The sequence below is a fragment of the Heptranchias perlo genome, unplaced genomic scaffold (assembly GCF_035084215.1).
Source record: "Heptranchias perlo isolate sHepPer1 unplaced genomic scaffold, sHepPer1.hap1 HAP1_SCAFFOLD_44, whole genome shotgun sequence".
NCBI classification, from domain to species: Eukaryota; Metazoa; Chordata; class Chondrichthyes; order Hexanchiformes; family Hexanchidae; genus Heptranchias; species Heptranchias perlo.
In genome coordinates this window covers 6,342,361-6,364,374 of record NW_027139453.1, presented here as the reverse complement: position 1 = coordinate 6,364,374, position 22,014 = coordinate 6,342,361, and the positions used below count along the sequence as shown (strand labels likewise).

At 44.4% G+C, this 22,014-nt stretch overlaps 1 long non-coding RNA gene across 2 annotated transcripts in view; it reads left to right on the top strand.

The window, feature by feature from the left end:
* Window positions 1-22,014, top strand: part of LOC137312870 (uncharacterized) — a 61,605-nt gene that overhangs the window by 29,479 nt on the left and 10,112 nt on the right. The window contains exon 3 of one of the 2 annotated variants that reach the window (XR_010960895.1): window positions 13,646-13,884. The exons of the other annotated variant lie outside the window; for it this stretch is intronic. This is a non-coding gene — a long non-coding RNA (uncharacterized lncRNA). The remainder of the gene's footprint in view (window positions 1-13,645; window positions 13,885-22,014) is intronic. 2 annotated transcript variants of the gene reach the window in all.

The window sequence follows — 22,014 nt, the reverse complement described above, 5'->3', positions numbered from 1 at the left end:
ACAAACGCTCCTCACATTCAACCGTGGGATCAACATATCTCAGGTAGAATTGTTATGTTTTGCTCAGACCCGAACATATTTCGTGCCAGTAATGAAATACATCCTCATAGTCACTGAACTGATAAAGTTGCACTCGGGTGCCATTCAAGAGCCATCAAAAACCTATTTAAATCCTGATTCTTCAAACCTATTTTCTCCACCTATCTCCATGCCCCGCACTGTTTGTCCCTCACATTCTGCACGCTGCTGAATTCTTTTTAAAGTAATCTCCGATATCTATTAACAAACAAAGCCTGGCACTAAATTCAGACCGAAATTGCATAAGGGCCATATTCTAAACAGAGTCCCCAGTCTGAAGATGTTTTTTGTTAGTGTACAGGAAACTTTATTGCACATCTGGTCGATGCTGTTCCTCTCCCCTCACTTCTCCTTCACCCCGCCCCACCCCCTTGGCTCGACCCATCTTTGTAACATTAGTTATGTCATTTATATTTCCCCTTCCTCCTCCTCATCGAATCTTCCTCTCATCCACTTTACTTCTTTCTCTAAGTATGCTGTAAATCTGCTTTTATGTTCCCCATTTTAGTTGCTTTCCTCTGTAAACATAACACTTTGGTCAGTTTTCAACTTAATTCCATACTTCGGATTACCGAGCAACAAAGCCACCTCATGGACAGAATATATTTTCATACGGGACAGAGATTGCTCAGGGGGAAGGAGGAATTCTGTTCAGTTAAAGGCTTAATTCTCATAAAATTGTATTGACAATAAATTATGAGACTCGGGCCTGTGTCACAGGAGGGGAACAATATTAACATTCACCCCTGGGAACTAAATAAATAGATCAAATTGCAGTGCGGAGTTCAGGCCTTTACATATTTAGTGCCAGGAATGTAAATATGCTGTTAATATGTCCTTAATTGTAAAGAGGGTCTAAGGTGTCTGCAAGTGCCTTTAAAACCCATTTCTTCAAAGAGCTTTGCCTCCATCTATCTCTTTAAGCAGCACTTTTGATCACATTCTGCAAGCAGCCGAATCCTTTTCAAATTAGACTGAGGTATCTATTTATAAACAAAGCCTGACACTGAACACAGATCCGACACAGAACACAGACTCCTCCCAGAACAAAGACACCACTCTCTACTCAGACCAAAGTCGGAGCACAGACCCCACTCTGAACAAAGCTACCAATCTGAACACAGGCCCCACTCTGAACATAGAGTCTGATCAACACATCGTCATTACACTGAACGCAAATCCCAGTCTGAACATAGAAACCCACTCTGAACACAGACCCCGCTCTGAAGATTCCTGTGTTCGTGCAGACAGAGCTTTATTTTACATCTGGACGATACTTTCATCTCTCCCCACTTCTCCTTCAGCCCCGTGGCTCCACCCACGTTTGGAACATTACTTATGTCATTTACATTCCCCAGACCTCTTCATTCCGAATTCTCCTCTCCTTCACTTTAATTCTTTCGGCCAAACTTCTTTAAATCTGCTTTTTATTTCCCCCATTTTACCTGCCTGACTCAGTAACTGTAACATTTTGGTCATTTTCTAACTGAATTCTTTACTTTGCATACCAAGGAACAAAGCCACGTCATCGACAGAATATATTTTCATGCGGGACAGAGATTGCTCATGGGGAACGGAGCTATCTGTCTTGTTCAATTTCGAATTCAATCAATATTCTGTCCGAAACTGTGAGGCAGGACCTTGTGTCACATGAGGGGAAACACTCTGAACATTCACCCCTGAGACCTACAGATCTCAGGTAGAATTGTTATGTTCTGCTCAGACCCGAACATGTCTCGTGCCAGGAATGAAAGACATCCTCAATAGTCCCTGAAATGATAAATTTGTTCTAAGGTGCCATTCAAGTGCCCTCATAAACCTATTTAAAACATGTTTTTTCAATGTTATTTTCTCCACCTGTCTCCTTAACACGCACTATACCTGCCACACATTCTGCGCGCTGTTGAATTGTTTGTAAAGCAATCTCCGATATCTATTTGCAAACAAAGCCTGACACTGAATACAGATCGAAACTAAACATTGTCCCCACTCTGATAAATATCCCCGCTTTGGGAACACGAAGCCCACAGGAAGCGGGGTGGGAGTCGGTGTAATCAATGTAGCTGTGAGAGCCGGTGTTCTTTATCTGTCCCTGAATTAGCAGCGTTCCTCTGTGTTGCCGATCATGTGGACGCAAATGAAAACCAATTTCTTCAAAACGCTTTTCCTCCATTTTCTCTTGAACCCGCAATCTCTCCGACATTCTGCGTGCAGTCGAATTCTTTGTAAAGTAATCTGAGGTATCTATTCATAAACAAATTCTGACACTGTATACCGATCACCACTGCATAAGGGCCATGCTCTGAATAGAGGCCCTTCTCTGAACACAGACTCCATTCTGAAGATGTCTTTGTTAGTGTACAGGATATTTTATTGTAAATCTGGACGATGCTGTTCCTCTCCCCCCACTTCTCCTTCACCCCGCACCACCCCCTTGGCTCGACCCATCTTTCTTTCATTACTTATGTCATTTACATTTCCCACTCCTCTTCGTCATTGAATCTTCCTGTCCTCCACTTTACTTCTTTCTCCAAGTATGTGGTAAACCTGCTTTTTATTTTTTTTCCATTTTAGTTGCTTTTCTCTGTAAATATAACACTTTGGTAAGTTTTCAACTTAATTCCTTACTTTGGATTCCAAGCAACAAAGCCACCTCATCGACAGAATATATTTCCATACGGGACAAAGCTTGCTCAGGAGGAGGGAGTAATTCTGTTTCGTTAAAGGCGTAATTCTCACAAAATTGTATCGAGAACAAACTGTGAGACACCGCCCTGTGTCACAGAAGGGGAAAACTATGAACATTCACCCCTGAGAACTAAATACCCGATATAAAATTACTGTGCGGAGTTCAGGCGTGGAACAATTTAGTGCCATTAATGTAAAGATGCACTTAATGTATCCTGAATTGGTAAATAGGTTGTACGGTGTCTGAAAGTGCCTTCAAAAGCTGCTTTAAAACCAATTTGTTCAGAGAGCTTTGCCTCCATCTATCTCTTTAAAATGCACTCTCTCATACATTATGCACGCAGTTGAATCCTTTATGAATTATTCTGAGTTTTTGACTGATAAACAAAGCCTGACACTGAACACAGATCCCACACGGAAAACAGGCTCCTCTCAGAACACAGACTCCACTCTGAACACAGACCAAAGTCGGAACACAGACCCCACTCGGAACACAGACCCAATTCTGAACACAGACCGACTCTGAACACAGACCCAGCTCTGAAGATTTCGGTGCTCGTATCGAAAGAGCATTATTGCACATCTGGAAGACGCTGTTCCTCTCTCCTCATTTCCCCGTCACCCCCGTGGCTCCAGCCATCTTTGGAACTTTCCATATGTCAGTTACATTCGCCCTTCCTCTTCATCCCCGAATTCTCCTCTCCTCCACTTTAGTTCTTTCTGCGATTCTTCTTTAAATCTGCTTTTTATTTTCCACATTTTACCAGCCTCACTCAGCAACCAAAATATTTTGGTCATTTTCCAAATGAATTGCTTACTTTGCATACAAAGCAACAAAGCCACCTCATGGACAAAATATATTTTCATACGGGACATAGATTGCTCAGGGGATGGCGGAATTCTGTTAAGTTCAAGGCTTAATTCTCACAAAATTGTTTCCAGAACAAACTATAAAACACCGCCCAGTTTCACATGGGGGAACAGTGTGAACATTCACCTGTGGGAACGAAATAGCCGAGATAAAATTAATGTGCGGAGTTCAGGCCTTGAAATATTTAGAGCCAGTAATGAAAAGATGCCCTTACTATATCCTGAATTGTAAAGAGGCTGGAAGGTGTCTGCAAGTGCCTTCAAAAGCTGCTTGAAAACCAATTTGCTCAGAGAACTTTGCCTCCATCTATCTCTTTAAGCTGCACTCTCTCATACAGTATGCACGCAGTTGAATCCACTCTGAACACAGACCCAATTCTGAACACAGTCCCACTCTGAACACAGACCCTGCTCTGAAGATTTCTGTGTTCGTATAGAAAGAGCTTTATTGTACATCTCGACGACGCTGTTCCTCTCTCCTCATTTCTCCTTCACCCCGGTGGCTCCACCCACCTTTGGAACATTACATATGTCAGTTACATTCCCCCTTCCTCTTCATCCCCGAATTCTCCTCTCCTCCACTTTAGTTCTTTCTGTAAATCTTCTTTAAATCTGCTTTTTATTTTCCCCATTTTACCTGCCTGACTCAGCAACCGAAAAAAGTTGGTCATTTTCCAAATGAATTGCTTACTTTGCATACAAAACAACAAAGCCACCTCATCGACAGAATATATTTTCATACGGCACAGAGATTGCTCAGGGGGAAGGAGGAATTCTATTTAGTTCAATGCTTAATTCTCACAAAATTGTATCCAGAACAAACTACAATAAACCGCCCTGTGTCAAATGAGGGGAACACCGTGAACATTCACCCCTGGGAACTAAATAACCGAGATAAAATTACTGTGTGGAGTTCAGGCCTTGAAATATTTAGTGGCAGCAATGAAAATATACCCTTAATATATCCTGAATTGTAAAGAGGCTGTAAGGTGTCTGCAAGTGCCTTCAAAAGCTGCTTTAAAACCAATTTGTTCCGAGAGCTTTGCCTCCATCCATCTCTTTAAGCTGCACTCTCTAACACGGTATGCACGCAGTTGAATCCTTTATAAATTATTCTGAGTTATTGACTGATAAACAAAACCTGAGAGTGAAGAAAGATCCCACTCGGAAAACAGGCTCCTCTCAGAACACAGACTCCACTCTGAACACAGACCAAAGTCGGTACACAGGCCCAACTCTGAACACAGACCTCACTCTGAACACAGACACCACTCTGAACACAGCCCCCACTCTGCACACAGACGACACTCTGAACACAGACCCCACTCTGAACACAGACCCCACTCTGAACACAGGCCCCACTTTGAACACAGACCCCACTTTGAACACAGGCACCACTCTGAACACAGACACCACGCTGAACACAGGCCCCACTGTTTACATGGACCTCACACTGAACACATACACCCCACTGTGAACACAGAAACCACTGTAAACACTGACATCACCCTGAACACAGAAAGACAGCACTCTGAACACAAATCCCACTCAGAACACAGTCCCCACTCTGAAAACAGACACCGCTCTGAACACATAAACCCCACTCTGAACACTCTCGCCACTCAGAACACAGACCTCAATCTGAGCACGGGCCCCACTCTGAGCACGGACCCCACTCTGGACACGAACCACACACTGAGTACGGAGCACACTCTGAACACAGATGCCACTGTGAACACAGTCCCCCCTCTCAACACAGAACTCACTCTGAACAGGGACCCCAACCTAAACACAGAACCCACGGTGAACACAGTCCCCACTCTGAACACAGAGCCACTCGGAAGCTGAACCCACTCTGAATGCAGTCCCCACACTGAACACAAACCCCATTCTGAACACAGACCCGCCACTGATCGCGGATCCCACTCTCAACACAGACCCCACTCTGAGCACAGACTCCACTCTGAACACAGAATCCACTCTGAACACAGATCCAATTCTGAACACAGACCCACTTTGAACACAGACCCCACTCTGAACACAGACCCCATTCTGAACACAGACCCACTCCGAACACATACCCCACTCTGAAGATTTCGGTGTTCGTTTCGAAAGAGCTTTATTTTACATCTGGACGACGCTGTTCCTCTCTCCTCATTTCTCCTTCACCCCCGTGGCTCCACCCACCTTTGGAACATTACATATGTCAGTTACATTCCCCCTTCCTCTTCATCCCCGAATTCTCCTCTCCTCCACTTTCGTTCTTTCTGTAAATCTTCTTTAAATCTGCTTTTTATTTTCCCCATTTTACCAGCCTCACTCACCAACCAAAAAAAATTGGTCATTTTCCAAATGAATTGCTGACATTGCATACAAAGCAACAAAGCCACCTCATGGACAGAATATATTTTCATAAGGGACAGAGATTGCTCAGGGGATGGAGGAATTCTGTTTAGTTGAAGGCTTAATTCTCAGAAAATTATATCCAGAACAAACTATAATACTCCGCCCTGTTTCACATGGGGGAACACTGTGAACATTCACCTGTGGCAACTAAATACTGGAGATAAAATAAATGTGCGGCGTTCAGGCCTTGAAATATTTAGAGCCAGTAATGAAAAGATGCCCTTACTATATCCTGAATTGTAAAGAGGCTGGAAGGTGCCTGCAAGTGCCTTCAAAAGATGCTTCAAAACCAATTTGTTCAGAGAGCTTTGCCTCCATCGATCTCTCTCTAAGCTGCACTCTCTCACACATTATGCACGCAATTGAATCCTTTATAAATTATTCTGAGTTATCGATTGATAAACAAAGCCTGACACTGAACACAGATCCCAACGGAACACAGACTCCTCTCAGAACACAGACTAAACTCTGAACGCAGACCCCACTCTGAACACAGAACCCACTCTGAACACAGACCCCACTCTGAACACAGACCCCACTCCACACGCAGGCATCACACTGAACGCAAACACCACTCTGAACATAGACACCACTCTGAACGTAGACCTGACTCTGAACAAAAACCCCACTCTGAGTACAGACCTCAATCTGAACACCGACACCTCACCCTGAACACATACACCCCTTTCTGAACACATGCACCCGTCTGATCACAGACACCACTCTGAAAACACATCTAACCCACCCTGAAAACATGCACCCCAATCTGAACAAAGGCCCCACTCTGAACACAGGCCCCACTCTGAAGATTTCTGTGTTAGTGTCGACAGAGCTTTATTGTACATCTGGACGATGCTGTTCCTCTCTCCTCACTTCTCCTTCACCCCCGTGGCTCCACCCACCTTTGGAACATTACAGATCTCATTTACATTCTCCTCTCCTTTTCATCCCCGAATTCTCCTCTCCTCCACTTTAGTTCTTTCTGTAAATCTTCTTTAAATCTGCTTTTCATTTTCCCCATGTTACCAGCCTGACCAAGTAACTGAAATATTTTGGTCTTTTTCCAAATGAATTCCTTGCTTTGCATACAATGGAACAAAGCCACGTCATCAACAGAATACGTTTTCATAAGGGACACAGATTGCTCAGGGGCAACGGAGGTATCTGTTTTTTTGAAGTTCCAATTCAAACAATATTCTGTCCATAACAAACTGTGAGACAGGACTTTGTGTCACATGAGGAGTCTGTGTTCCGTGTCGGATCTGTGTTCAATGTCACGCTTTGTTTATAAATAGATACTTCAGACTAATTTAAAAAGGACTCAACTGCTTGCATGAGGTGAGAAAAGGTGCGGCTTAAAGAGATAGATGGAGGCAAAGCTCTTTGAGGTAATTGTTTTTAAAACAGCTTTTGAAGGCGTTGCAGACACCTGAGACCATCTTTACAATTAAGGATATATTAAGGGCATCTTTACATTAATGGCACTAAACATTTCAAGGCCTGAACTCCGCACTGTAATTTTATCTCAGGTATTTAGTTCCCAGTGGTGAATATTAATAGTGTTCCCCTCCTCTGTCACAGGGCGGTGTCTCATAATTTGTTCTCGATAATATTTTATGAGAATTACGCCTCAAACTAAACAGATTTCCTCCTTCCCCCTCATCAATCTCAGTCCCTTATGAAAATATATTCTGTCTATGAGGTGGCTTTGTTGCTAGGAATCCAAAGTATGGAATTAAGTTGAAAACAAAGTGGTGTCTTTGTTCAGACGGGTGCCTGTGTTGAGAAAGGGGTCTATGTGTTCCTCCAAACATTCAACCCTGGGATCGACAGATCTCAGGTTGAATTGATATGTTTTGCTCAGACCCGATCAAATTTCGTGCCAGTAATACAAATAAATCCTCAATAGTCCCTGAACTGATAAATTTGCACTAAGGTGCCATTCAAGTGCAATCAAAAACCTTTTTTAAATCCTGTTTCTTCAAACTTATTTTCTCCCCCTATCTCCTTACCCCGCACTGTTTGTCCCTCACATTCTGCACGCTGCTGAATTCATTGTAAAGCAATCTCCGATATCTATTTGCAAACAAAGCCTGGGAATGAAAACAGACCGAAACTGCATCAGGGCCATATTCTGAACACAGGCCCAAGTCTGAAGATGTTTATTGTTAGTGTACAGGAAACTTTATTGCACATCTGGACGATGCTGTCCCTCTCCCCTCACTTCTCCTTCACCCCGCCCCACCCCCTTGGCTCGACCCATCTTTGTAACATTAGTTATGTCATTGACATTTGCCCTCCTCTTCGGAATCGAATCTTCCTCTCCTCCACTTTACATCTTTCTCTAAGTATGCTGTAAATCTGCTTTTATTTTCCTCATTAATTTGCTTTCCTCTGTAAACATAACACTTTGGTCAGTTTTCAACTTAATTCCATACTTTGGATTCCTAGCAACAAAGCCACCTCATGGACAGAATATATTTTCATATGGGACATAGATTGATGAGGGGGAAGGAGGAAATCTGTTTAGTTTGAGGCGTAATTCTCAGAAAATTTTATCGAGAACAAATTATGAGACACCGCCCTGTGACACAGGAGGGGACACTATTAACATTCACCCCTGGGAACTAAATACCTGAGATAAAGTTACAGTGCGGAGTTCAGGCCTTGAAATATTTAGTGCCATTAATGTAAAGATGCGCTTAATATGTCCTTAATTGTTAAGAGGGTCTAAGGTGTCTGCAACGCCTTCAAAAGCTGTTTTAAAACCCATTTCTTCAAAGAGCTTTGCCTCCATCTATCTCTTTAAGCCGCACTTTTTCTCACCTTATGCAAGCAGTTGAGTCCTTTATAAATGAGTCTGAGGTATCTATTTATAAACAAAGCGTGACACTGAACACAGATCCGACACGGAAGACAGACTCCTCTCAGAACAAAGACACCACTCTCTACACAGACCAAAGTCGGAACACAGACCCCACTCTGAACAAAGACAACAATCTGAACACAGGCCCCACTCTGAATACATACTGCCACTCTGAACACAGGCCACACTCTGAATACATACTGCCCACTCTGAACACAGGCCCCACTCTGAACTTCGACCCCCCTCTGAACATAGATTCTGCTCCACACCTAGTCATCAGACTGAACGCAAATCCCAGTCTGAAGACAGAAACCCACTCTGACCACAGACCCCACTCAGAAGATTCATGTGTTCGTGTAGACAGAGCTTTATTTTACATCTGGACGGTACTTTCATCTCTCCTCACTTCTCCTTCAACCCCCGTGGCTCCACCCACGATTCGAACATTACTTTTGTCATTTACATTCCCCAGACCTCTTCATTCCGAATTATCCTCTCCTCCACTTTAATTCATTCTGCAAAACTTCTTTAAATGTGCTTTTTATTGTCCCCATTGTACCTGCCTGACTCAGCAACTGAAACATTTTGGTCATTTTCTAACTGAATTCCGTACTTTGCATGCCAAGGAACAAAGCCACGTCATCGAAAGAATATATTTTCATGCGTGACAGGGATTGCTCAGGGGGGACGGAGCTATCTGTTTTGTTGAATTTCGTATTCAATCAATATTCTGTCCGAAAATGTGAGGCAGGACTTGTGTCACATGAGGAGAAACACTCTGAACATTCAACCCTGAGACTTAAAGATCTCAGTAAAAATTGCTATTTGGAGTTCAGAGCGTAACACATTTCGTGCCAGTAAGAAATATGCCCGTTTTAGTCCCGGAAATGGTAAAGTTGCTCTAAAGTGCCAATTAAGTGCCTTCAAAAAACTGTTTCAAACCTCCAAGGTATTCCCTCCATCTATCTCTTTAACCCGCACTCTCTCTCTTTCTCTCTCTCTCACCTTCTGCACGCAGTTGAATTCTTTGTAAAGCAATCAGAGATATAAATTCACAAACAAAGCCTGACACGGAACACAGATCTCACTCTGAACACAGGCCCCACTATGATCACAGACACCACTCCGATCACTGCCCCCACTCTGAAAACTGTCCCCACTCTGAACCGACACCCAACCCTGAACACAGGCCCCACTATGATCACAGACACCACTCCGATCACTGTCCCCACTCTGAACCCAGACCCCACTCTGAACACTGTTCCCACTCTGAACACTGTCCACACTCTGAACACATACCCAGTATAAGCACGGACCCCACTGTGGACACGTCCCCACTCTGTGCACGAACTCAACTCTCAGCACGGAACCCACTCTGAGCACGGACACCACTCTGAGCACGGACCACACTCTGAGCACGAACCCCACTCTGAGCAAGACCCCCACTCTGAGCACGGACACCATTCTAAGCACGACCCCCACACTTAGTACGAACCCCACTCTGAGCACGGACCCCACTCTGAGCACGGACCCCACTCTGAGCAGGGACACCACTCTGAGCACGACGCCCACACTGAGTGCGAACCCCACTCTGTGCACGGATCCCACTCTGAGCAAGGACCCCACTCTGAGCACGGACCCCACTCTAAGCACGACACCACTATGTGCACGAGCACAACACTGAGCACGGACCCCATTCTGAGAAGGAACCCCACTCTGAGCACGGACCCCAATCTGAGCAAGACCCCCACTCTGAGCACAGACCCCACTCTGAACACATACACCCCACTCTGAACACATACACCCCAATGTGAACACAGACCCCACTGTGAACACAGACACCACTCAGAACACAGACCCCACTCTGAACACAGACCCCACTCTGAACACACACCCCACGATGAAGAAAGACACCACTCTAAACAAAGAACCCACACTGAAAAAAGACCCCACTCTTAACACAGAACCCACTCTGGACACAGACCCCACTCTGGACACAGACCCCACTCTTAAGACTCCTGTTTTAATGTTGACGATGTTGTTCCTCTTTTTCACTTCTCCTTCACCCCCGTGGCTCCACCCACCTTTGGAACATTATGTATTTCAATTAAATTCCCCCATCTCTTCATTCCGAATTCTCCCCTCCTCCACTTTCGTTGTTTCTGCAAATCTTCTTTAAATCTGCTTGTTATTTTCCCCATTTTACCAGCCTGACTCAGTAACTGAAACAGTTTGGTTCTTTTCCAACTGAATTGCTTACAATGCATACCAAGGAACAAAGCCACCTCGTCAACAGAAAAAGTTTTCGTGAGGGACACAGATTGCTCAGGGGCAACGGAGGTATCTGTTTTGTTGAATTTCGAATTCAACCAATATTCTGTCCGAAAGAAACTGTGAGGCAGGACCTTGTGTCAAATGAGGAGAAACACACTGAACATTCACCCCTGAGACTTAAAGATCTCAGGTTAAATTGCTATTTGAAGTTCAGAGCCTAACATGTTTCGTGCCAGTAATGAAAGATGTCCTGATTAGTCCCGGAAATGGTAAAGTTGCTCTCAGGTGCCACTCAAGTGCCTTCAAAAAACGGTTCAAACCATTTTCTTCCAAGGTATTCCCTCCATCTATCTCTTTCACCCGCACTCTCTCTCTCTCACCTTCTGCACCTAGTTGAATTCTTTGAAAAACAATCTGAGATATATATTTACAAAAAAAGCCTGACACTGAACACAGACCCCACTCTGAACACAATCCCCGCAAAAATCACAGACACCACTCTGAATACTGCCCCTCCTCTGAACCCTGCCCCCACTCTGAACACTGACCCCACTCTGAACGCGGACCCCACTGTGGACTCGGACCCCACTCTGGACACGGAGCCCACTCTGAGCACGAACGCCACACTGTGCACGGACCCCACACTGAACACGGACCCCACTAAGAACATGGACACCACTCTGAGCACAGACGCCACTCTGAGCATGGAGCCTAATCTGAACACAGATGCCACTGTGAAAAAAGTCCCCGCTCTCAAAACAGAACCCAATCTGAGCACGGACTCCACTCCGAACACCGACTCCAGGGTGAACACAGTCCCCACTTTGAACACGGACATACTCTGGCACAGACCCCACTGTGAACACAGTCCCCACTTTGAACACAGACCCACTCTGACATAGAACCCACACTGAGACAGAACCTACTCTGACACAGAACCCAATCTGAACACAGACCCACTCTGACATAAAACCCAGTCTGATACAGAACCAATCTGACACACTCTGAACAAAGACCCCACTCTGAAGATTCCTGTGTTAGTGTGGACAGAGCTTTATGGTACATCTGGACGATGCTGTTCCTCTCTCCGCATTCCTCCTTCACCCCCGTGGCTCCACCCGCCTTTGGAACATTAAATGTTTCATTTATATTCTCCTCTCCTTTTCATCCCCGAATTCTCCTCTCCTCCACTTTAGTTCTTTCTGTAAATCTTCTTTAAATCAGCTTTTTATTTTCCCCATTTTACCAGCCGGACCCAGTAACTGAAATATTTTGGTCATTTTCCAAATGAATCGCTTACTTTGCATACAAAGGAACAATGTGACCTCATCAACAGAATACCTTTTCATAAGGGACACAGATTGCTCAGGTGAAACGGAGGTATCTGTTTCTTTGAAGTTCGACTTCAACCAATATTCCGTCCGAAACATATTGTGAGGCAGGACCTTGTGTCACATGAGGAGAAACACTCTGAACACTCACCCCTGGGACCTACAGATCTCATTTGGAATTGTTATGTTTTGCTCACACCCGAACATATTTCGTGCCAGTAACAAAATAAATCCTCAAAAGTGCCTGAACTGATAAATTGGTTCTAAGGTGCCATTCAAGTGCCGTCAAAAACCTATTTAAAACCTCTTTCTTCAATGTTATTTTCTCCACCTATCGCCTTACCGCGCACTGTCTCTCCCTCACATTCTGCACGCTGTTGAATTCCTTGTAAAGCAATCTCCGATATCTGGTTGCAAACAAAGCCTGACACTGAATTCAGATCTAAACTGAACATTGTCCCCACTCTGATAACTGTCCCCACTCTGGGAACACACAGCCCACTGGAAGCGGGGTGGGCGGCGGTGTTATCAATGTAGCTGAGAGAGCCGGTGTTCTTTGTAAGTCCGTGAATTCGCAGCGTTGCTGTGTGGTGCCGATCATGTGGACGCAAAAGAAAACCTATTTCTTCAAATGGCTTTTTCTCCATTTTCTCTTTAACCCGCACTCTCTCACACAATCTGCGTGCATTCGAATTCTTTGTAAAGTAATCTGTGGTCTCTATTCACAAACAAAGCCTGACACTGAATACCAACCACCTCTGCATAAGGACCACACTCTGAACACAGACCCCTCACTGAACACAGACCCCAATTTGAATACAGGCTCCACTCTGAGCACAGACTCCACTCTCGACACGGACCTGACTCTGAGCACAGACTCCATTCTGAAGATGTCTTTGTTAGTGTACAGGAAACTTTATTTTACATCTGGACGATGATGTTCCTCTCCCCTCACTTCTCCTTCACCCTCCATGGCTTCACACACTATTGTAATATTACATATTTCATTTACATTTCCCCGTCATCTTCGTCATCGAATCTTCCTCTCCTCCACTTTATTACTTTCTCTAAGTATGTTGCAAACCTGCTTGATATTTTCTCGATTTCAGTTGCTTTTCTCTGTCAATAATAGACTTTGGTCAGTTTTTAACTCAATTCCTTACTTGGATTCCGAGCAACAAAGCCACCTCATCGACAGAATATATTTTCATACGGGACAGAGATTGCTCAGGGGGAAGGAGGAATTCTGTTTTGTTGAAGGCGCAATTCTCAAAATTGTATCCAGAACAAACTATGAGACACCGCCCTGTGTCACATGAATTTATGAAGAGACCACACTCTGAACACAGAAACCACTCTGAAGATTTCTATGTGAGTATTGACGGAGCTTTATTGTGCATCTGTTCGGTGCTGTTCCTCTCTCCTCACTTCTCCTTCACCCCCGTGGCTCCACCCACCTTTGTTACATTACTTATGTCATTTCTGTTCCCCCTACCTCTTCATTCCCCAAACCTCCTCTTCTCTACTTCAGTTCTTTCTGCAAATCATCTACAAATTAACTTTTTTGTTTTTCCCATTTTACCTGCCTGACTCAGTAACTGAAACATTTTGGTCATTCGCCCCACTATGGACACAGACACCACTCTGGACACAGACCCCACTCTGGACACAGACCTCACTGTGAATATTCCTGTGTTAATGTTGACGGAGCTTTATTGTACATCTGGAAAATGCTGTTCTTCTCTCCTCATTTCTCCTTCAACCCCCGTGCTTCACCCACCTTTGTTACAATACTGATGTCATTTACATTCCCCCCTCCTCTTCAGTCCGACTTCTCCTCTCCTCCACTTTTGTTCTTTCTGCAAATCTTCTTTAAAACTGCGTTTTATTTTTTCCCATTTTACCTGCCTGACTCAGTAACTGAAACATATTGGTCATTCTCCAACTGCATTTATTACTTTTCATACCAAGGAACAAAGCCACCGCATCGACAGAATATATTTTCATTTGGGAAAGAGATTGCTCAGGGGGAACGGAGCTGTCGGTTTTGTTGAATTTCGAATTCAACCAATATTCTGTCCGAAACAAACTGTGAGGCAGGACCTTGTGTCACATGAGGAGAAGAACTCTGAACATTCACCCCTGAGAATTAAAGATCTCAGGTAAAATTGCTATTTGGAGTTCAGAGCCTAACGTATTTCGTGCAATTAATGAAAGATGTCCTTATTAGTCCCGGAAATGGTAAAGTTGCTCTGAGGTGCCAATCAAGTGCCTTCAAAAAACTGTTTAAAACCTTTTTTCTTCCAAGGTATTTCCTCCATCTTTCTCTTTAACCCGCACTCTCTCTCACTGTCCGCACGCAGTTGAATTCTTTCCAAAGCAATCTGATAGATCTATTCTCAAACAAAGCCTGACACTGAACAAAGACCGACAATGAACACAGACCCAACTCTGAAAACATTCCCCACTCTTAACACAGAGCCAATTATGAACACAGACCCCACCATGAACACAGGCCCCACTTTGAACACATCCACCCCACTCTGAACACTGTCACCACATAGAACACAGACCCCACAATGAAAACGAACCCCACTCTGAGCACAAACCCCACTCTGAGCACGAACCCAACTCTGAGCACGAACCGCACTCTGAGCACGAACCCCACTCTGAGCACGAACCCCACTCTGAGCACGAACCCCACTCTGAGCACGAACCCCACTCTGAGCACGAACCCCACTCTGAGCAACTCTGAGCACGAACCCCACTCTGAGCACGAACCCCACTCTGAGCAAGAACCCCACTCTGAGCACGAACCCCACACTGAGCACGAACCCCACTCTGAGCACGAACCCCACTCTGAGCACGAACCCAACTCTGAGCCCGGACCTCACTCTGAACAGAGATCCAACTGTGAACACAGTCCCTCCTCTCAACACAGAATCCACTATGAGCACGGACCCCAATCGAAACACAGACCCCAAGGCGAACACATTCCCCACTCTGAACACAGCGCCACTCTGAAGCAGAACCAACTCTGAATACAGTCCCCACACTGACCACAAAGCCCATTCTGAACACAGACCCAAGACTGAACGCAGATCCCACTCTGAACACAGACCACACTCAGAACACAGACTTCACACACAACACAGACCCCACTCTGAACACGGACACACTCTGAACACAGACCCCACTCTGAAGATTTCTGTGTTCTTATAGAAAGAGCTTTAGTGTACATCTCGACGACGCTGTTCCTCTCTCCTCATGTCTTCTTCACCCCCGTGGCTCCTCCCACCTTTGGAACATTACATATGTCATTTCAATTCTCCTCTCCTCTTCATCCCCGAATTCTCCTCTCCTCCACTTAAGTTCCTTCTGTAAATCTTCTTTAAATCTGCTTTTTATTTTCCCCATTTTACCAGCCTGACTCAGTAAACGAAAAATTTTGGTCATTTTCCAAATGAATTGCTTACTTTGCATACAAAGAAACAAAGCAACAAAGCCACCTCATCGACAGAATATATTTTCATACGGGACAGAGATTGGTCAGGGGGAAGTTGGAACTCTGTTTAGTTAAATGCTGAATTCTCACAAAATTGTATCCAGTACAAACTATAATAAACCGCACTGTGTCAAATGAGGGGAACACCGTGAACATTCACCTCTGGGAACTAAATAGCCGAGATAAAATTACTGTGCGGTGTTCAGGCCTTGAAATATTTAGTGGCAGTAATGAAAAGATGCCCTTTTTATATCCTGAATTGTAAAGAGGCTGTTAGGTGTCTGCAAGTGCCTTCAAAAGCTGCTTTAAAACCATTTTTTTCAGAGAGAATTGCCTCCATCTATCTCTTTAAGCTGCACTCTCTCACACAGTATGCACGCAGTTGAATCCTTTATAAATTATTCTGTGTTATCGATTGATAAACAAACCTGACACTGAACACAGATCTCACACGGAACACAGACACCTATCAGAATACAGACTACACTCTGAACACAGACCCCACTCTGAATAAAGACAGCACTCTGAACACAGGCCCAACTCTGAACACAAACCCCACTCTGAACACAGACCCCACTCCACATGCAGGCATCACACTGAACGCAAACGCCACTCTGAACACAGACCTCACTCTGAAAAAAGACACCACTCTGAACACAGACCCCACTTTGAACCCATACACCCCACTCTGAACTCAGTGCTCACTCGGAGCAGAGGCCTCACTTTGATTACAGACCTCACTCTGAACACATACACCCGACTCTGAACACAGTGCTCACTCGGAGCAGAGGCCTCACTTTTATTACAGACCTCACTCTGAACACATACACCCGACTCTGAACACAGTGCTCACTCGGAGCAGAGGCCTCACTTTGATTACAGACCTCACTCTGAACACATACACCCGACTCTGAACACAGTGCTCACTCGGAGCAGAGGCCTCACTTTGATTACAGACCTCACTCTGAACACATACACCCGACTCTGAACACATTCACCCCATTCTGAACACAGGCACCACAATCTGAACGAAGAAAAACTGAACAAAGACTTCACTCTGAACAAAGACAGCACTCTGAACACAGACACCAATCTGAACACAGATACCCCACTCTGAACACAGATACCCCAATCTGAACACAGATACCCCACTCTGAACACATATACCCCACTCTGAACACATATACCCCACTCTGAACACAGACACCAATCTGAACACAGATACCCCACTCTGAACACATATACCCCACTCTGAACACATGCACCCCAATCTGAACAAAGACACCACTCTGAACACAGGCCCCGCTCTGAACACAGGCCCTCTCTGAACACAGGCCCCTCTCTGAACACGGACCCCACTCTGGACACAGACCCCACTCTGAAATTTTCTGTGTTAGTGCAGACAGAGCTTTATAGTACATCTGGACGATGCTGTTCCTCTCTCCTCACTTCTCCTTCACCCCAGTGGCTTCAGCCACCTTTGGAACATTACAGATCTCATTTACATTCTCCTCTCCTTTTCATCCCCGAATTCTCCTCTCCTCCACTTTAGTTCTTTCTGTAAATCTTCTCTAAATCTGCTTTTCATTTTCCCCGTTTCACCAGCCTGACACAGCAACTGAAATATTTTGGTCATTTTCCAAATTAATTGCTTACTTTGCATACAATGGAACAAAGCCACCTCATCAACAGTATATGTTTTCATAAGGGACACAGATTGCTCAGGGGCAACGGAGGTATCTGTTTTTTTGAAGTTCGAATTCAACCAATATTCTGTCCGAAACAAACTGTGAGACAGGGCTTTGTGTCACACAAGGACAAACGCTCCTAACATTCTACCCTGGGATCTACAGATCTCAGGTAGAATTGTTATGTTTTTCTCAAACCCGAACATATTTCGTGCCAGTAATAAAAATAAATCCTCAATAGTCCCTGAACAAATAAAGTTGCACTAAGATGCCATTCAAGTGCCATCAAAAACCTATTTAAATCCTGTTTCTTCAAAATTATTTTCTCCACCTATCTCCTTACCCCGCACTGTTTGTCCATCACATTCTGCACGCTGCTGAATTCTTTTTAAAGCAATCTCCGATATCTATTTACAAACAAAGCCTGGCACTAAATACAGACCGAAACTGCATAAGGGCCATATTCTGAACACAGGCCCCAGTCTGAAGATATTTCTTGTTAGTGTGCAGGAAACTTTATTGCACATCTGGACGATGCTGTTCCTCTCCCCTCACTTCTCCTTCACCCCGCCCCACCGCCTTGGCTCGACCCATCTTTGTAACATTAGTTATGTCATTTACATTTCCGCTTCCTCTTCCTCATCGAATCTTCCTCTCCTCCACTTTACTTCTTTCTCTAATTATGCTGTAAATCTGCTTTTATTTTCCCCATTTTAGTTGCTTTCCTCTGTAAACATAACACTTTGGTCAGTTTTCAACTTAATCCCATACTTCGGACTCCCAGCAACAAAGCCACCGCATGGACAGAATATATTTTCATACGGGACAGAGATTGCTCAGGGGGAAGGAGGAATTCTGTTCAGTTAAAGGCTTAATTCTCATAAAATTGTATTGACAACAAATTATGAGACTCGGGCCTGTGTCACAGGAGGGGAACAATATTAACATTCACCCCTGGGAACTAAATAAAGAGATCAAATTACAGTGCGGAGTTCAGGACTTAACATATTTAGTGCCAGGAATGTAAATATGCCCTTAATATGTCCTTAATTGTAAAGAGGGTCTAAAGTGTCTGCAAGTGCCTTCAAAAGCAGTCGAATCCTTTTTAAATTAGTCTGAGGTATCTATTTATAAACAAAGCCTGACACTGAACACAGATCCGACACGGAAAACAGACACCACTCTGAACAAAGACACCAATCTGAACACAGGCCCCACTCTGAATGCATACTGCCCACTCTGAACACAGGCCCCACTCTGAACATATAGTCTAATCAACACATCGTCATCAGACTGAACGCAAATCCCAGTCTGAACACAGAAACCCACTCTGAACACAGACCCCACTCTGAAGATTCCTGTGTTCGTGTAGACAGAGCTTTATTTTACATCTGGACGATACTTTCACCTCTCCCCACTTCTCCTTCAAACCCCGTGGCTCCACCCAGGTTTGGAACATTACTTATGTCATTTACATTCCCCAGACCTCTTCATTCCGAATTCTCCTCTCCTTCACTTTAATTCTTTCTGCAAAACTTATTTAAATCTGCATTTTATTTCCCCCATTTTACCTGCCTGACTCAGTAACTGTAACATTTTGGTCATTTTCTAACTGAATTCTTTACTTTGCATCCCAAGGAACAAAGCCGCGTCATCGACAGAATATATTTTCATGCGGGACAGAGATTGCTCAGGGGGAACGGAGCTATCTGTCTTGTTCAATTTCGAATTCAATCAATATTCTGTCCGAAACTGTGAGGCAGGACCTTGTGTCACATAAGGAGAAAAACTCTGAACTTTCACACCTGTGACCAACAGATCTCAGTTAGAATTGTTATGTTTTGCTCAGACACGAACATGTCTCGTGCCAGTAATGAAATACATCCTCAATGGTCCTTGAACTGATAAAGTTGTTCTATGGTTCCATTCAAGTGCCGTCAAAAACCTATTTAAAACCTGTTTCTTCAATGTTATTTTCTCCACCTATCTCCTTAACACGCACTATCCCTGCCACACACTCTGCGCGCTGCTGAATTCTTTGCAAACCAATCTCCGATATCTATTTAAAAACAAATTCTGGTCCTGAATACAGATCGAAACTAAACATTGTCCCCACTCTGATAACTTTCCCCGCTCTGGGAACACAAAGCCCACAGAAAGCGTGGTGGGAGGCGGTGTAATCAATGTAGCTGTGAGAGCCGGTATTCTTTATAAGTCCGTGAATTGGCAGCGTTGCTCTGTGGTGCCGATCACGTGCACGCAAAAGAAAACCTATTTCTTCAAAAGGCTTTTCCTCCATTTTCTCTTTAACCCGCAATCTCTCCCACATTCTGCGTGCAGTCGAATTCTTTGTAAAGTAATCTGAGGTATCTATTTATAAACAAAGTCTGACACTGAATTACAACCACCACTGCATAAGGGCCATGGTCTGAATTGAGGCCCTTCTCTGAACATAGACTTCATTCTGAAGATGTCTTTGTTAGTGTACAGGATACTTTATTGTAAATCTGGACGGTGCTGTTCCTCTCCCCTCACTTCTCCTTTACCCCGCACCACCCCCTTGGCTCGACCCATCTTTGTATCATTACTTATGTCATTTACATTTCCCCCTCCTCTTCGTCATTGAATCTTCATCTCCTCCACTTTACTTCTATCTCGAAAGATGCGGTAAAGCTGCTTTTTGTTATCTCCATTTTATTTGCTTTTCTCTATAAATATAACACTGGTCAGTTTTCAACATAATTCCTTACTTTGGATTCTTCGCAACAAAGCCACCTCATCGACAGAATATATTTTCATACGGGACAAAGCTTGCTCAGGGGGAGAGGAACAGCATCGTCCAGATGTACAATAAAGCTCTGCCCACACTAACACAGAAATCATCAGAATGGGGTCTGTGTCCAGAGTTGGGCCTCTGTTCATTGTGGTGTCTTTGTTCAGATTGGGGTACATGTTTTCAGAGTGGGGTAGATGTGTTTTCAGAGTGGTGTCTGTGATCAGAGTGCTGTCTTTGTTCAGAGTGGTGTCTTTGTTCAGAAGGGTGCCTGTGTTCAGAATTGGGAGCATGTGTTCAGAGTGGGGTGTCGGTGTTAAGAGTGAGGTCTGTATTCAAAGTGGGGTCTGTGTTCAGAGTGGCACCTGTGTTCAGAGTGGTGTCTTTTTTCAGAGTGAAAGGCGTAATTCTCACAAAATTTTATCGAGAACAAACTATGAGACACCGCCCTGTGTCACAGGAGGGGAACACTATGAACATTCACCCCTGGGTACAAAATACACGAGATAAAATTACTGTGCGGAGTTCAGGCCTTGAACTAATTAGTGCCATTAATGTAAAGATGCCCTTAATATATCCTGAATTGTAAAGAGGCTGCAAGGTGTCTGCAAGTGCCTTCAAAAGCTGCTTTAAAACAAATTTGTTCAGAGAGCTTTGCCTCCATCTATCTCTTTAAGCTGCACTCTCTCACAGTATGCACGCAGTTGAATCCTTTATAAATTATGTTGAGTTATTGATTGATAAACAAAACCTGACACTGAACACAGATCCCACAGTGAACAGAGACCAATGACGGTACACAGACCCCACTTTGAACAAAGACACCACTCTGAACACAGGCCCAACACTGAACACAGGCCATCTCTGAACACAGAGCACACTCAGAACACAGACACGACTCTGAACACAGACCTCACTCTGAACACAGACACCGCTCTGAACACAGACCCCACTCTAAACGCAATCCCCATTCTGAACACCAACCCCATTCTGAACACATTCACCCCACTCTGCACACAGGCTCTATGAACACAGGCCCCACTCTGAACACAGACCCCACTCTGAACACAGGCCCCACTTTGAACACTGACCTCACTCTGAACACATACACCCCACTCTGAACACAGGCACCACTCTGAAGACAGACCCCTCTCTGAACATGGACCCCACTCTGAACACAGACTCCACTCTGAACACAGACACCATTCTGAAGACAGACCTCACTCTGAACACAGGCACCACTCTGAACACAGTCCCCACTCTGAACAAAGACACCACTCTAAACAAAGAACCCACTCTGAACAAAGATCCAACTCTGAACACAAACCCCACTGTGTACACAGACCCCACTCTGAAGACCTGTTTTAATGTTGACGGAACTTTATTGTACATCTGGACGATGCTGTTCCTCTGTTCTCACTTCTCCTTCACCCCCGTGGCTCTACCCACCTTTGCAACATTGTATATATCAATTAAATTCCCCCTCCCCTTCATTTCGAATTCTCCTCTCCTCCACTTTCGTTGTTTCTGCAAAT